Genomic DNA, 18889 nt, shown 5'->3' on the forward strand with positions numbered 1-18889 from the left:
ATAGCTGGGACTACAGGTGCCAGCCACAACAACCTGCTTTTTTTTTAGAGACTAGGTCTCACTCTTGCTCAGGCTGGTCTCCAACTCCTGATTTCAACCAAAGCAATTCTTAATCAATTGAATATTGGGTATACATATCAAAACATAACCATTTATATCAGCAGCAGTACAATAGAAATATAATAAGAGACACTGACATTATTTAAGTGTTCCTATATTAAAAAGAAACTGGTAAAAATAATTTTAATAACATTTCAGTTAACCTGATATAATAAAAAATTACCATTTAAGCATGTATTCAATGTAAAAAATTATTAAGTAGACATTTTAGGGGTTTTCTTCTACACAGTGTTTAAAATAAGGTATATATTTTGTAATTACAGTAAATTTCTCAAACTGGAAAGTTGGACACTAAAGTTTCATCAGAAATATTTAATATATGTTTAAATTTTGTAGTACACACGAAAAATAACACTTGTGCAAATGATTGTTTTAGTGAAAAATTAGTTTAAATTAATTAAAATTAAATGAAAATCCACTTCTATAGTCTCACTGTCCTCATTACAGTTATCAATAGAGACACATGGCTTGAGATGCCATGCTAGGTAGCACACAATTTTCCGTTGATCAACATCATAGATCTGATACTATTCGTAACTTACTAATTAAGAAATTATCCATATTTAAAAAAACATATTGTACCATTCTGCAGGCTGTGTATTTACGCTGGGATGCTTTCCTTTGTTGGTCCAAAGCTTTTTAATTTAATCAAGTACCATTTGTTTATTTTTGTTGATGCTGTAATTGCCTTTGGGTCGTTAGTCCCAAATCTCTTCACTAGGCTGATGCCTAGAAGATCTTTTCCTACATTTTTTTCTAGAATATATATGGTGTCATGCCCTACATGTAAGTTTTTATATCCATCTTGAATTAATCTTTGTAAGTGGTGAGAGACAGGGGTGCTGTTCCATTCTTCTATGTGTGGCTATCTAATTTTCCCAGCATTGTTTATTGAACATGGCTTCTTTTCCCCAGTTGTCTGCTTTGTTAAAGATCTGTTGGTTGTAGGTAAATGATTACAAATTTGGGTTCTTTATTGTGTTCCAATAGTCTATGGCTCTATTTTTTGTACCAATATCATGCTACAGCTTTGGTTACTACAGCTTTGTAGTATAGTTTAAAGTCTTGTAATGTGAGGCCTCTAGATTTATTCTTTTTGCTTAAGATTGCTTTGGCTGTTCGGGCTCTTTTTTATTTCCAAATGAAGCACATAAATTCCAAGATTTCTGTGAAATGTGATGTTGGAATTTTGTGGGGATTGCATTGAATCTGTAAATCACTTTGGGCAGTATGGACATTTTAATAATGCTGATTCTATCAGATGATAAGCATGATATATTTTTCCATTTGTTTGGGTCACTTGTGATTTCTTTTAGAAATGTTTTAAATAAAGTCTATTAAGTAGAAGAAAAATAATACCACAGGGAATTCAGGATTGCCAAACCCTAGGATGGTAACTATGAAGGTAATGATAAAAGATTCTTTTTTCTTAGTGTTTATAATCTCTTTAAAAGGATTATTGATTGTCCAAAACAGAAATAATTGCAATGTAGTGTGGATTTTGTAAACATATGCTAAATTGAAATTTTGGGCAGTGATAACATAAAGACTGGAAGGGGAGAAGTGAAAATACAGTCAGCCCTCCATAGCCACAGATTCTACACACATGAACTCAACTAAAAGTGCATGGAAATATTCAAAACAAAAATAACGTTACAATAATAAAAATACAGATTAAAAAATACAGTATGACTATTTAAATTCAATTAATTACATTCTATTAGGTGTTTGAAATAATCTAGAGAAAACGTACAATATACAGGAGGATGTACATAGGTTACAGGCAAATAGTATGCCATTTTGTATAAGGGACTTGAACATCGGCATATTTGGATATCCACAGAAGGTCCTAGAACCAAACAAAGCCCCATAAATATTGAGTGACAACTTTATACCACTACAAGCTTCATATTGAGTACATTAAATTTAATAAGATCATTTGAAATTGGACCGTAATAAGATGTATGCTATAAACCCTAAGGAAAATATTAAAATATCACAACTTATATGCCAACACAGGAGATAAACTGGAATCATAAAATTCTCAATACATCTTAAAAAGGCAGACTAGGTGGGGAAAAGCAGCCATACTAATGAGGCAACTAGAAAACACGAGATAATATGGTATATTTAAATTCACCTATATCCATATTATATTAAAAATAAGTAAACACTAATTAAAGACAGACGTTTTAAGATGGATTAAGAAAACAAACCCCTTTTTTAAAAGAAAACACATTTTAAATAAAATGAACTATACTTTCCAAATTTTCCTTCATGATAAAGAAAATATTACTTAGCGCTTACATAGCATTTATCCTATGCCAACTCCTATATGTATCTAACTCAATAATGTGTATAGTAACCCTGTTAGGAAGATACTGTTATGATAGACTTTCCCTCCACATACACACATGGTCCTTTATTTTTATAGATGAGGATTAGAAGCTATAGAATCACTAAATTCTTAGGCTACATGGGATTGGCCCAGTATGGTTAGCAAGTAGGGCTGTTTTAGGGGGAGTGGGGGTACAGGTGATGTAACAACATAAACAAAGGGAGTGTGGCGTGGATTGATAGAGGAAGCTATTTTAGCCTTTGCTATAAATTGGAATAATTGAAGAATGGATCAGAATTCACAACAGAAAATCTAGGAAACTTTCACTGTGAAATTCAGAGTGATTCTTCCCCTCCTCCTGGTATCTTGTAGGTATCTATAATATATCAAGCAAGAATTCCAGCATCAAAGGGCTGTTTCTTTGACTGTACATCAGACACTGATATAGCCATGCAGGGAACCTGCTAATTTGTGTTACACAGATACACTATGAAAAATATATTATTTTGATCACTTTGTTGTCCAAAATAGTGCTATGTAAAATGCGGTCCGCAGCCTCGTGTCAATTTCTCTAACCAATTCACAATGATAAATTAAAAAAAAAAAAAATTGAAAGTAATTTATTTACAGTGCTTTGCAAAGCATCAATCTTCCAACAGATTGGAAAAACAAAATAAGCTAACACAGAAAACAAAATCTTAATTCTTCCCAACAAAGAGTTCGAGAAACCCTGGCCTCAAACCCTACTTTATTAGGTCTTTTATTTCATGCTTTTATTTTGTGGCAGCGCAGCAGAATACTGGAGATTTTTGCTTTCAAACATTGAAGAAATATTTCTACAGAGATATTATAGCCAAATGTCTGGACTCTTTTCTCATTACTTCTAAATGCTTTAGAATAAGCATTTTAGAATCAGCCAGTCTTGAATTTCCATCTCGTTTCCACTACATGTTATTAGATAATGATGTGTCTTGGTTCAAATAAAATCCACCATAAAACTGCAAATAGATTTATAGAAATTAAGTTTAAAATATATGTAAAAGGTTATTAAAACTTATATTGTATATTGCTGTATGAATATAGTCTGTGTGGTCCTGTTCCGACGTGTCTCAGGCTCTCCCAGGGAACTTTGTCACTGCTGTGTCGCCTTTCTTTCTGACTCCTCCAAATTCCCCTCCGATCCCTGGCGCTTACATTGAGCTAACAAAATAATAACAGATAATCTTCCATCTCAAGAACCTTAGTTTAATCACATCTTTAAAAATCCCCCTTTTTTGCCATAAAAAAAAGTTTCTGGAGAGTAGTATGTGATGTCTTTGGGGGGCATTATTCAGTCTACCACGCTGTGGTTTCCTAACTGACATCAAGTGATCTATGGGCACAATTAGGACTACAGCTCAGCTGGAAATTGCAAAATTAGAGAGTGAGAAGAGGACTTTGCATGTTTAAGTGTTCTGAGCCCTAGGGAGCCAAGTGCTTGAGATATCCCAGAACCTGAACAAAGACCAGTATGACTAAAGTATGTGTGAGAACCTAAATTCACATTACTATTTCACTTTAAACCCTGAATAAGGTACTTAACTTCTCTAAGTAAGATTCTTCTTCCTTATACCTGTGACATTAATATTTCATCCACCTTTGGAAGGTTAAAAAATCTATCTGAAGTGAAAGTCTAGCCGTCATCCTTAGGTAAAGACTTATGATTATAGGGTCAGTAGAGAGTAGCTTTAGCTGCAACCTCGGGGCCTTTTTGCATTTGTTAGTAACCGATGCTAAAACCTGAAATATTCGGTTAGCAAAAGAAATTCCCCGCTACTGGTACTCCCAGCTCCATGTGCTTCATCTTCTCTTCCTCATTGAAGACTTTTGTCAATCAAGGAATTTCAATCTGTTATTTCAGTCCTTTGAGGTAGTGCAATCAAGCACAAGCCATGTGATCTGAATATGTTTTATGTACCAACTTGATGCCAATTGCTATAACTAGGTATATATTATGTATGTAAATAAAAGAATGAATTATTTTATATTAGTACTTTTTAATATCTACTTATCAAATACAAGTGGCTAATTAAAACAACTCTTACTAGTTTCTAAAAGTGTGAGATAAAGGATATTTATATATGTACGTGTGGCACCAAATTATATGCCTGTCTTTCTAAAATCTACCTTCATTTATTTTCCAACTGATAAAACAGCCTGAGCTGACGACTTTGCCAACTCACTCACTGGCTGTCAGCTGCAGAGTTTTCAGCAATATTTCACCCACAACCTACACGTTTTATTGTCAGGTAGCGTGATAAGGATATTTTATTTTTAAATGCTGAACAGGTTAAACAACAACAAAGAATTTTTTTTCAATTTCACATCATTTGGGATGGCTGAGCAGAATCAATTTTGTTTGTTTTGTTGTTCGTTGTTTCCTGATACTTCACTAGAGTTTTCTCTCTAGGGTTTCCACCTAAGTGGTATTATGACTGCAGTCCGTTCTGTCTTACAGCATGAGGGCGATTAGTCATCTAGTAAAGGCCCAACACATATTAGGAACTCAAATAATGTTAGCATTAAAGAATAAAAATATAAATGTATATGTGGAGGCAAAGAAGAAAATAACATTTTATATTTAAAAAAAATCATCTGTCCCAATAGTTTTTAGGGTCCACAAAATATTACATATGGGAACTAGTAATTTGCATAATCACTCTTTCAGTCAATGGGCTGAAAAAGACGAAGGGCAGGAAGAATTTGGAGTTATTACAGCAGTACATTGAAAAAGATGCTGTGATTGCCAGCAAAGACACCAGGCCTCTTGCACATTCAGGGCACATGACCGGATGGCACCTCTCTGTTCCTTGATTTCATATACTCCATATAACTTGCTTGGCTCAATGAAATAGGAACAAAAGTCAAGTTTGTTATTTGTAGATAGTCTTAAGAGACAACAGACAATTCAAAAAAATTAATTTTCTCTGCTACAGTAACTGGAAAAAATTCAAAATGTTGTGGGCATTATTAAACTTTGTCTCTAAATTACCTACATGAGCAGAAACCACCTGCTAATCCAGAAAGGAGATGCAGAAATGGCAGAAAACAATCCTTTGGGGTGTTAGCTACTGAGATTTAATGCTACTGCAGCAAAATCTACCCCAACGATCCTCTGTAGTTTTATGCGAGTTATATTTTAAATATCACTAAGTAATTTTAATTTATTTAAATATGTTTTTAAATGACTTCAAAAATCTCTTCTATCGTATTTGTGCTTTATTCCTGTTTTAAACTCAGAGTTTAATATCTGTAAAAAAACAAGCATAAAATAGCGATTTTGTGACTACCTAAATGAGAGAAAAGTGGGGGTAAAGTACCTGACGCAGCATTCAATCAACACATCATAACTTCCCCTTTTATCCTCCCATAAAGAGAAGAACAGGTTTGGTGCCAAAGACAGAAATGAAAGAAATATAATAAGCATTGTACCTTAGAATTACTGACAAAATATATTGGTCATTTTACCAATTTTAAGTATATAAGCTCTTTTTCTTTGCAGACAGGAAAAATCTAATAACTACCATTTTTCAGAATTTGGACATAATAAAGTCATTTCCTCATATAATATTAACTAATAGTTCACATACTAATAGTTAATTAAATAATAATTTTCCTCACACTTAAATAATATAAACATCTTTTGTGTAACACCTATCTCATTGGTCACTTTTTGAAAGGTGGAGAGGATTTAACATTCTACCTTTCCACTTAGTAAAAACTGAAGGAGAGGAAAAGGAAACTAACCAGTCCCCTTATCCTGCTCTGCCTCGTCTTTATTTTAGCAGCTTATGATTTCCATTTCCCTCCCTCAACTCCACCACAAAAACCCCAAGTAACAATACACAATTTACATACTACGTTCTGAAACAAAATAACTTAAGAATTTGGAGAAATAACGGCAGAAATATTTGGAATGAGGCCAGGGAAGTTATTTCTATGTCAACGAGAAATTAAAACAAAGTTGTGCTATTAGACATGGGACAGCTGGAATGGTGGAATAGTTAAACAAATTAATACGTCCAAACCATGGAATGTTACTCAACAGAAAAAAAGAGAGAATAAATTATTGATGCAGGCAACAATTTGGATGTACCTACAGGGAATTATGAAAAATGAAAAAAGCCATCCTCAAAAGGCTACAGATGATGTGCTACAATTAAATAAAATTTTTAAAAAGTGAGAGCATTTTTAGAAATGGACAAAATAATGATGATAGAATTTCACAGTGGGGGTGGGGTGGGAAAGAGGGAGTATGATTTTAAAAGGGCAACAGAGGAGATATTTGTGGTAACTGTTTTTTCTCTTGACTATAATGGCAGACACTCAAATGCAGGAGGTCAAACTGTATAGAGCTGAAGAGACACGCACACATTCAAATAAAACTGGGAAATCTGAATAAGATGGGTGAATTCTATCCAGGTTGACATCCTGGTTTGCAAGATGTTACCCTTGCGATAAAGATCATGCGAGACCTCTCTGTATTATTTTTTAATAACATAAAATAATTTTAAGAAACTATTTCAAAATATTAACCTAAAATAATCTTAATGAAAAAATAAGACAACGAAATTTCTAATAAACTGTGTTGTAGACACATTTGAACTAGATTCCCTGTTTGGATACTATTTGCTACCTAATTATCTATGGCTAGCATCTCTTTAATAATTGTTGGATTGGAAAATTTCTAAGGTATTTTATTTGCTGTGGACTGAATTATGGTGTATTCTCTCTCTCTCTCTCTCTCTCTCTCTCTCTCTCACACACACACACACACACACACACACACACACACACACAGTCCTAACTCTTGCTGCCTGTGAATGTGACCCTATTTGGAAGTAGGATCTTTGCAGATATAATTAATATGAGGTTATGGTAGATTAGTGTGACCCTCAATCCAGTGATTGGTGTCCTCATAAGAACAGGTAAATTTGGACATAGTGACACAGACATACAGAGGAGGACATTCACTTGATGAAGGGACAGACACAGAGTGATATGCTTATAAGCCGAAGGATACCAGGGATTGCCGGCAACGCAAACACCCAAAGCAAGAAAGAAGAGAGAAAAATTCTTCTCTAGAGCCTTCAGAGAGAGCATGGTCCCGACAATTCCTTGATTTTTGAACTTTTAATCTCTAAAGTCATAAGCAAACACATTTTGTTTTTCTTTAAAGCCACCAAGTTTGTGGTGCTTTTGTGGTGGCAGCCCTGGGAAATACTAAAATAGTATTCTCTTGAGTACAACGTGAACCGAATCTTTTAGGCCAATGAGAAAAGCAAATTCCACCATAATAAGCAATCAGTTTGGAATTTCTCAGTTATTTTCTATTTATAATGTGAAAGTTTTGATGTTTCTGAATTATAATCTAGAAAAATGTTCTTAACAACACCAAGCACTATTTGATAGAGAAGGTAGAAAACTATATTTTTATCTTCTCTTCTTTTAATCAGTGTTATGTATTTTTGGTTTTCTTGTTCTTTCCTTATTGAGCCTTCTATGTACATGTAAAACACTAATTTGTATCACCTATTATTTGCAGAATATGTTTTTATCCTGATTTATAGAGATTTGTTTAATTCAAAGCTTAAAAATAATTTATTTGTATTTTTCTGAAAACAAATACTGTGAACTATAAATTCAAGTAAATTATGCTGTGGAAATACTTCATTTTGTACTGAATTCTGCCTAAGCAGCTGCTGGTATTATTCAATATTAAAACATTCTAAAATGCTCCATCACCAAAACCTCTTGAATACAAAAATACTATTAGAAATCAGCTTTGGGTATACAAGGAAAATATCTTTAAAAGGCCATTAACATGAAAGGAAAGACTCACTTGGATAATAAAAGAAATATAAATGTGTTTTCCATAGAAAGAATTTACCAGAAATTCTCCCAAGTTATACATGGTGGCTATAAAGTTCATGTGCAATTTAAGATAATGTGTGGTTTAAAAACTGTACACGAACTTTATGGACAGCCTGTATATTTTACCCACTTCACTGCTACCATCAACACATCATCATGAGAAGTTTGCTTAACAGAATATCCTAAATTGAAATATCCCTCTTTCAAGTCAGTATTGCACACATTGTAATAGCTTCAGAATAATCATGGCTTTTATCAAACTATCCTGAAACATTCCACTATTATATAATAATAACGATGCAGGCATTGGAAAATTTGTTGTAAAGTGCTGGATGGATATTTTTGTTTTCTACACAATACATCCTAGTGTAACAAAATGTGGGCAAAATCTTATTTGGGACTAATACAGCAATCTGCCTTTTAAACCAGATTTCCCAAATCAATCTCTCTCTCTCTCTCTCTCACACACACACACACACACACACACACACACCCCACACAGACCTGGGATTTCTACTGACAAAGGTTCAAGTTTTGTCTCCACATTTATTAACCAAGTTTTGACAGTTTATTTAATATCTCTGTGTCTTAGTGCTCTTGTATATGAAATGATACAATAATGAAATCTAAATTACAGGGTTATTAGAATTAAATAAAGTCTAGCACAGATAAAGAGTTTATCAGAGTGCCTGAACAACAAACAGATAAGTATACATACAGGGTAGCAAGAGGAATTTGGGGGACTTCTGCCCTGGTTCCCGTGGAGCCATGAACTCACAATTCACACATAATCAGCTGCTTCCTGCCAACACGTATGCTCAGGACCATCTGTACAAAGAGGCAGGTTTTGAGCTTGTGAATTGAGTTTGTGAATCCATAGCGCAGCCAATCACCCTGAAATACAGGGTTACCATCTCAAGAGTTAGACTTTGCTTGGCTTTTACCAAATTAAGTCTATCACTGCCTCACTTCCTCTCACAGAAAGGCTTCGTGTCCAGAATGCTGTTGAAATACTAAGGTACTGATGGTGGTAAGAATGGCTCAGATGAGAGGCTGGCAAACTCTTTCTGTGAAGGGCCAGACAGTAAAGACTTTAGACCTTGTAGGACATACAATCTCTGTCACTTTTCAGTTGTGCCCTTGAAGGGAGGAAACCATCATAGGCAAACCAATACAAAAATAAGGAAAACTTTCTTCATGGATACCGAAATTTGAACTTTATATAATTTTCACAAAACACAGTATTACTCTTCTCTTCATAATTTTCAACCATTTAAAAAGTGAAAACAATTCTCAGCTCACAGACCATACAAAAACATGACATATTGGTCCCACAGAGTTTGGTGTGCTCTGGTTCAGGAACAGAGAGGCTCTAACTGTCCGGGGGGAAGAGGGGTTCCAAGGCCAGCATAGAAGAACAGAAAATATTTCTCTTCTTTTTTATGAAGGGGTAGAAAATAGATGAAAATGAACAAGAACAGACCACTAGGTGGGAAAGTGAGGATTCAGAATATGTAGAGTGACAAAATTAGGCCGAGGTGGGACCACATTTGTGAGCAACATAAGTGACATTCAGAGGTCAATGTACACGGAAGGTGAAACCGGAGTCTCATCTCAAGTCTACAAGAGACCGACAATGACTGTGGAAGAGACATAAATCTCTTTATACCCCTCTTGCTCCCTGAGACAATGGAGTTATTTAAGAGTCTCTTGAAATCAGATTCTAATCAAGGGAAAAGATTGGGAATCTTTAGACAGGAGAGGATGGGAATCATTAGACAGGAGAGGACAGAATGAAGAAGAGGAAAGAAAGTTCAGAGTTCTAGGAGTTTCACAGAACCTGAGTCAGTGCTCAGGTTTTTATTCCCATCCCTCTAGTAAGAATCACCGATCTCACCAACTTCTCATCCATCAGTTCCCCAATGGGCAATAAAACTCATCCGCACGTGGAGTTTGCATCTTGCTGCTCTTTTAAACCAGTGATATCTACCAACTGAACCCTGCAAATTGAAGGCAGAGAGGTAGGTACACAGCTGGAAAATGAAAGACATTCCCATGGTTTCCACAAGGAAACCAGACAGAGGAATTTGAGTTTTTCTGCTAAGCCACAACAGGGGTGAATCATGTTCCTCTATTTATAATCTCTATTGAACCTTTGAGACCTGAATGGGACCTTCAGAGTTCCCAGTGGGTCCTTTGCCAAGACACTTTAGCTAAGAAGCTTTAGGTTCAGTAAGAAGTCATCACTAAGAACAATTTGAAAACATCACACTATTCTCCCTTGGTTTTCTAGGCCACCATTCCACCTGGTGTTTCTGGGATGACTTGGAATTGATCCCAGATTCCTAAATCTTACTAATCTTTGTCATTCATATCAAGCACCAACTCCCATTAATTCTACTCCCATAATCTCCCAATTCTCTTCCTTCAGTTCAGCCCCATCTCCGCAGCAGCATGTTGGATCTTTATTTCTCTCTTCTTTTTGCAGTGGACTTTTAACTGGTTTCTTTAAGTCCACTTCTATCAGTTTCACTTTTGCTTCCCCAATTACATTATGAATACTGTTGTCAGGGATATTTCTAAACTATAAATCTGATTATAGTAGATGCCTGTTAAAAATCATTCAATGATTGCTCATGGCCTCATAGCCTATGGATAATGTATAAATGCTTTAGCAACGATATTCAAGATCCCTTATTCTACTAACTTCTCTAGGATGTTCTCCCAAAATGCTCGGTATAATCATTCTAATTATAAATCAGATATCTGTGTTTATGTAGTTTTCCAATAATGGTATTTTTTTCTCTTTACTTCTCTTTATTTTATTATTCTTTTTCCCAAAGTTTATTCTCCTTAACACGTATACATGTATCCCGATACGGTATTAGTTATTTCTTAAGTAAATATTCCCCGTAGTCAAGGAATGTGAAATAAGACACTTCATTATTTTAAAATTGCTCAGAATCTAAAATATACAGCACACTGTCAATCTGTAGGAGAATTCAACAATATTTAATACAGTCTTTTCAATCATGGAACCTTCAAAAGTACCAACCTTATCCTACTTCCTCCGCTTTACCTATCTTTTTTTTGTTTGTTTTTATGTTGCAGTTTTTGGCTAGGGCCTGGTTTGAACCCACCACCTCCGGCATATGGGGCCGGCACCTTACTCCTTGAGTCACAGGCACCACCCTTTACCTATCTTTTTTTTTTATTCCAAATCCCAACAAGCCCTTTTCCAATTTTGTTTTTCTCAAAATACTGTGATAAAATGTTTCTATCTCCAAAATTTATGTTATATACTCTTGACTGGCCATCTGCATGTGGAGAAACTTGTCTGTGAGAAGATAGCAAAACTGTCTTGGGTTAAGCTCAGGATAATCTTTCTGAGTCACCACAGTTTGTTTATACTGTTGCTCTTCATGGTGCATAGTTAATGTAACTTTACTAGAATTAAAGTGTTTCAAAGTTCTGATTTTAATATTTCTCATCCAGTAATATCTGGGGCATTGCATTTTTCTGGGGAGAGAAGCTAATCATAAATGCTTTGAAATAAGATGCTTACTAAAATCAAGAAAATTAAAATTTCCTCCCTTTTTCTGAAGATCCAGGTTACAAAAAGAAATGTCCAGTAATGGAGAAGCTCCATCTATCTATCTATCTGTCTATCCATCCATCCATCCAATGAAAGAGAGGGAGAGAGAGAGAGAGAGAGAGAGAGAGAGAGAGAGCGCGCTGTCAATTCAAATTTTTAAGGAATACTTAAGCAAGTCAGAGGGATAATTATCTGAACGGAAAGACTTGAATCATTTTTCCACTTCAATCATTGTGTTAATTTTGAGTAAGTATGGGTTCAGTTTAGAAATATTGAATGTTCATGGGAAAATACCAAGAAGTCTTTGTGAAATATTGAATACAAATAACTCACTTGGAGAGACCAGGTGGGTCATCAGATTACAATTATTTTCCCCATACCCATGTGGCTTACTTATTTTAGTTTGCAACCATCCATATTTTTATATGCCTTGGGCAAAGCTTTATCAAATTGACTAGAAGAATTTAAGGATTTTTCATTTGGCTTGCTGCATCATTAATATTAGCTTGTCAATGATTTGAGATTACCTTTTCTTTCTCTTTAAAAATGTTTAGCAAGTAAACTAAAAGGAATTGTTGTTTTATTTAGGAATATTTAATGCTTTCTTAGCAGTATTATTCTTTGAGATACATACTATGTTGCCAAATCACAGCTCTAGACAAATGAGAAAATGATTGTTCTGACTTTTGTTCATTCAAATACTCAGTCATGACATTGTGTTAATGTTATTTTCAAATAGAATGTCCTTGCTTTTCACATGAAAAATGAGGAGAAGGGAATGATGTGATTGTTCAAAACTCTGAATCGATGCATATTCATTAGAATGGATGATACAGAACTCAAATGCACCGACTGCACTTATTTCAATATTCTCACATGATTTTCCAGAGTTATCATTAAAGCAAACGCAGAAATATGCTGTTATGCCAGGACCTCTTTGCATCTTTGTGTATATACCCATCTCAGAGTCCTTTGTTACCTATAACCTGCAGGTATTGTTAAGTCAGAATTTAAATCACAGTTTTGAAAAATGCAAGGCATTGTGACATGGAAATTTTAAAAACATCTATGAGTTTGACTTTACTTGATATATATGTATATATATACACACACACATATATACACATATGTATATACATATATTTCTAAAAAGTAATTCTTTGATGCATAATTACTAAGAATAGTTCATCATATACTAATATTTACATGGAAAATAATGATTGCAAATTACAGAGAAAGCAAAAGTACAGAACACTAGATTAGGAACAAGAAACCTTAAGTTCTAATTTTGAACAACAGTGCCAACTTATAATTTATGGAGAGAAATTGAGATCTATTTCATCAGGACGATTTGCATTTGGGCAATTTAAAATCTACTAATTGGAGAGAAGAGTACTCAGAACAAGTTAATCTACTAAAAGACAGATAGCTGTACCTGGAAAATAGCGTCTGAGTTAACAAAGGTCAACTGAATTGGTAGCATAAAATATTTTTGGTTCAAGCATTTTAGTAGCATTATGTATGTATTCCCTGTCTTGAAACTATAACAACATATAAGACATAAATAAACCTGGTTACACTTTCCCAGCTCTTCTATGATTAGGCATCTTTACTAATTAGTGTGTAACAAGGGCTCACCAATTTAAAAAGAGAGTGGAAAATTGTTATTATAATTTTCCGATCTAGCATATTTGTGTTCTAAATACAATAGACACGTCAAGTCTTCCAAACTTTGTAAGTTTGAACATCTTCACATTAAGCTATCATATTTATGAATTGAGTCCTTAAGACTCATACAGTTTTCCTGGGCTAAACTGAAATAACAAATATCTGAAGACCCAAAGCTCTATTCAGAGAAGCAGTAAGGATGTAATGAAAGCAATGAGAATGTTTTTGTTTGTTTTGTTTTGTTTGTAAATAAAACTCCTTGCATAAGACATCAGAGGAGGTTGATCTTCCATTTAGGCTCCTCTAGTGATTATAGGAGGTATATATGAGCCAGAAAAACACCGAGGCCCCTGCTTTACGACCTCTCAATTCCAAGTACACAAACTTACATGTACATTTCAACGTCAGGATGTTGGGAGATGCTGATGATTAAAATGGCATTTTTTCCTTTACAATGAGGCATTTTACTTAACTTTTAAAGTGGGACATTATAATACTTCTGCTGGCAGGATTTCAGGTATCTTTGTGTCTCAGGGTAGTTGCTAAAGATATCATTTCTTTTACTACCAGTTCAGTATCCCTAATCCAAAAAACTGAAATCTGAAAAGCTACAAAATCTGGAATTTTTGAATGCTGACGTGTTACCACAAGTGTATGATGACAACATCGGTAACTGTGCAGAAAAGTGCCAGTAGGTGACGTGGGGAGAGTGTGTGAGGCCGAGGGAAGGACTGGAGCAGTGTGCATTTGTTACAGAAAAGGACACTTGTCAGTTCCTAAAATCAAAACGAGATTTCTAAGACCAAAAAAAGTTGTTAATGAGGAAAATGACTCTGGAGGAAATACAGATTTTAAAAAGCTAGCCAGCAGAATGCCTGCTTGAAGACCCACCTCCCTCAACTGCTTCTGATGTTTCTTTTCACCTAAAAGAAGGTAAAATACAATGTCTAGTAACCTTTTAATCAAAACACAGCACTGTAGGTGGACACTGAAAACTTCCCATTTTCTTTGTTACTGCTGCTGTTTATCAGCCATGGAGGCCCACATTATTTTTTTCACTGCATTTAATATGCTTGTCACATTTTTTACTGTTAAGTCCTTCTGCATGGCTGAGTGTAAGATAACAGTTGTTTGTAGGTAGCCCATAGATTCAGTCAGGATGATGGTGATAGCAGCCACAGATGGTCCACGGGGGTGGCTGAGACAGTGACACTTTTGCTTTTGATGGTTCAATGTGCATACGTTTTGTGCATAAAATTATTAAAAAAATTATTCTATAAAATTACCTTCAGACTATGTATATACTGTGTACATGAAACATAAATGGTGTGTTTAGACTTGGGTCACATCCCCAAGACGTCTCATCATGCATACATAGTATGAATATTCTAAAATCTGGAAAAAATTCCCAAATCCAAAGCACTTCTGGTCCCAAGCATTTTGGATAAGGAATACTCGACCCTTACATGGATAAAGGTTTTCTAGGTAAACAAGAGCCTTTGAGACCATGAATAACATGGCCACTTTGGTGTGTTGGAGACTCTCCAAAGAGGTTAAGTCACAAAGGGAAGAGACCACTTGGAGTGGTGTTGAACCTGCTGAGCAGACTGGGAAAACAATAACCAGTTTGGCACATTTTGCATGAATTACTCTCACAGATGATTTTAGACTTGCCACTTACTGCTCTTCTGGAAGGTATATTAGGAATCAATTAGGGTTACTACCTTAGCCAGCTAATCTTTATTTTTGTTTGATTTTATGGCAAATACATGTATAAAAATAAAATATTTCTAATAAATCAGGTATGAACATCAGTGTCAGTGGCTACCTTACCATAACTAATCAATGAAAATATGAAATCGTGTTTTCCCTGGTATACATATATCACAGTTTATTAATCCATTCATGGGTTGATGGGCACTTGGATTGATTCCATATAAAAAGAGTATTCATTGCAAATAATTTCATGTTAACAGACAAGATACAAATACAAAATTATTCTTTGCTTTAATATCTTATTTGAATTTTGTTTCAAAGAAATATATTTTTCAAATGTCATTGAACAAAAATAATATTAGACACTTTAAACAGGAGAACTTTTTATAAAATTAATAAATGAATAATTATATATTAAATTAAACTCTGCACATAATATTTAAAGTCAAATTATTTTTTAAAAATTGAATGAATGGGTTACTTGTAGAAGTTTACATGTAGCATGATACATTCTAAGCAATGAAATAATCTGAGATAGAAAGTATTATTAGAAAATAATTCTTAAAGTTTATTCCTAAGAATGTAAGAGTAGAAGAGAAACAGAATATTTAAAAAAAGGTGGTACTGCCTAAGAATTTAAGTTAGAACCAAACTAGAGTTATATAAGATAAATATGTGTGTATCTACATTACTTATATATTATTTTCCATATTAATTCAATAGCCATTTAACATAATAATATATATTTATCACATATTCATGTATTCATTATAAACATAAATAAAAAATAGTTATAAAAACTAAGTTTACTGGACCTTGAGTAGAAGTTAAGGAGTCTCTTAAGCAGAAACAAAGACATTAGTTCCTAAAAGAAATGTATACTGAATCACTTTAGTTGCTTTTTAAAGTTCATTTATTTTCGATTTAAAAACACAAGGTACATATTCTTTGCATTTATAGTAAAATATCTAAACTCAGTGGGGCATGGCTAATGTGTAAGATAAGATGGCAGCTTGCTTTGGTAGCCACACATCAACCTTACGAACTGCACCTTGTCAACTCTTCGGTCTCTTTAAAACGAGCATGGTTTGGGCTAAAGCTGGTAATCCAAAAGAAATCTGCTTTTTGTTAAAATTTCTCTTTTACTCTTCAGAACTTGGTTCTGAATAGCATGAATACCAAAAAGTAAAAAATAAATAAATACAGAACAGTGTTTGTTTTTGAACTCCCCTTTTCCACAGAGGCCTGCCACAGTCTGTATCACATCAATTTCAAAGTGTCGGTTACAACAGAGGAGCAGCTCCAGTTTAATGGGCTGTTATGCAGCTCTCTATGGTGGGCTATGCTTGTCCGTTTTGTAAATATGAACTGATAGAAACTGTTGGGAAGAGACTGAAAACAGTACTTTAGAATAGCAACTGGTATGTCATGTACCTACTTCATTGTACATCTAAAATACACTTTTCGAAATATTTTACAGGCATTTTTATTTAACTTCATCCATACACACAGCTTTTCTTTACCTTTTCTACAAGATGAGTTCATTTTTAAAGATAATTCATAATATGAGACAGAAAGGGGACAAGTGATTCGAAAAGTTATCTGGTTATTTCATTTATCAGCAATTATGAAATTCTTCAAAAGAAAGAGCTTTAGTCATATGTTCAGAAGGTCAAATATAAAAAGGAAGTTTACAGAGAAGGGTCTGTTGTTTCCAATATTTGAATAATCTTTTCATTCTTTTTTATTACAAATTCATAAACTATTAATAAATTAAATCAGCAGCTGAATAATTTCAAGACTTACAATGTCACTCAATTGTAATATTAGTTCTCAAATTAATAAGATGTTATAATTTTTCTTGGTCTTTAAATAATAAATGACTTTATAAAATTAAGATAGGCAATACAAAATGATGAAAATTTATCTGTAATTCTAATACAGATTAATAAACAACAGAATAATTCTAATAAAGAACAGAATACCTGACATTGTAGTCAGAAATCAAAAAACACTCTTCATTTGGTTAGCACAAATAAAGGTGTGGTGACTTTGAAACTAGTTCAGTGAAATTTTACAAATTTTGCATGGATTTTTTTTTTTTTTTTTTTTTTTTGGCTGGGGCTAGTTTTGAACCCGCCCTCCGGCATATGGGACCGGCGCCCTACTCCTTGAGACACAGGGGCCGCCCTGCATGGATTTTTTAAAGGGCTTCTAAAAATTTGTACAACTTATTCCAGAATATAATAGCTATACAATTTCCTGTATCATATTTGATGTTAAAAATATGAAATAAAGGCCAAAAAATAACTTTATACTAAAAGTTATAGGAAATAAAAGCAAGTTTAATTGTTTAGCACTAAAGCACTTTTGACTCAAGTTTAATCTAGAGATTACATGTAATGTTTTGAAGTCATTTTTCTACTTATATATATTAATCATTTTCATATATAAACTAAATGAAAGCTAAATAAAATTCAATAAAAATGTTCTTAACATAAAAGTCACTATCATTTAGAGATAAACGTATTTTCCTATAAAGTAGATGTAAATTATATTTCAAATGTTATCTTTTGTTGTAAAATATTTGGGATTGTTTTAAAAGATTGCATACAGACAGAAAAACATGTTGAAAAATGTCAGTCCCTTAAAAAACTTAACTTTGAGGGCAAGAATGTACAGGATATGATTATGCTAAAAATAAAGATAATAGATTCTCTCTCAGAATTCACAGCATCATTCCTATAGACACTCCTGGCTTGATTCCATTCATAGAGCAGAGTAAATAATAGTCTGTACTCAGCTATAGTGTGAGAAAACGGAAGATGGGATGGACACAAAATTTGCCCTCGTTACATTACTTGGAGAACCAGGCATTATCTACTCATGACTTTAAAAGTAATTACATTATTATTTTTCCCTTTACTGTGATAGAATGATCCTCACATATACAATCTGTGACTAAGTATACCTTTTTTTCTGCATGTGGAAGGAGACAGTCGTATGGAAAGCTCAGGAGTGGCAGAGCTGCTTCTCCCCAGCGCTTCTGTATGAAAGCTTTTCACATGAGCAGGGCTACGCATGCTGAAATATCTGCTGCCCACCTTTGCAGCCAAAATTCCTACGTTTGTGATTTGAATGCAGAAATACCCACAGTCACTCTCCAAAAGATTTATTTAATCCGTGTCCTGATATCATTAGCACTGACAGCCTTTAGGGTAACACTCAGGAAGATAAACACTTTTGATATATTTCTTCAAAAAATGTGTTCTGTCAGTGAACGTGTCCAAAAGCATCGGGGCGTATAAACATTCCTCAAGTGGGTTTACTTATCAAGTAGAAAAGGACTAGGCCAGGAGAGCACCAGGGTTTTGATGGCTTGTGGTTTCAAATTGACCATAACCCTCTGTGCTCTTAAACAGAATTTGTCTCTTTTTATCTATCTTGAGTCAAAAAGGAAGCAGTCAATGCTAACTATGGCAAAGTGAGTGCAATTACAATTATAAAAATCAATTTAAAATAAAGATCTCAGCACTGCA

The sequence above is a fragment of the Nycticebus coucang genome, chromosome 5 (assembly GCF_027406575.1).
Source record: "Nycticebus coucang isolate mNycCou1 chromosome 5, mNycCou1.pri, whole genome shotgun sequence".
Classification (NCBI taxonomy): domain Eukaryota; kingdom Metazoa; phylum Chordata; class Mammalia; order Primates; family Lorisidae; genus Nycticebus; species Nycticebus coucang.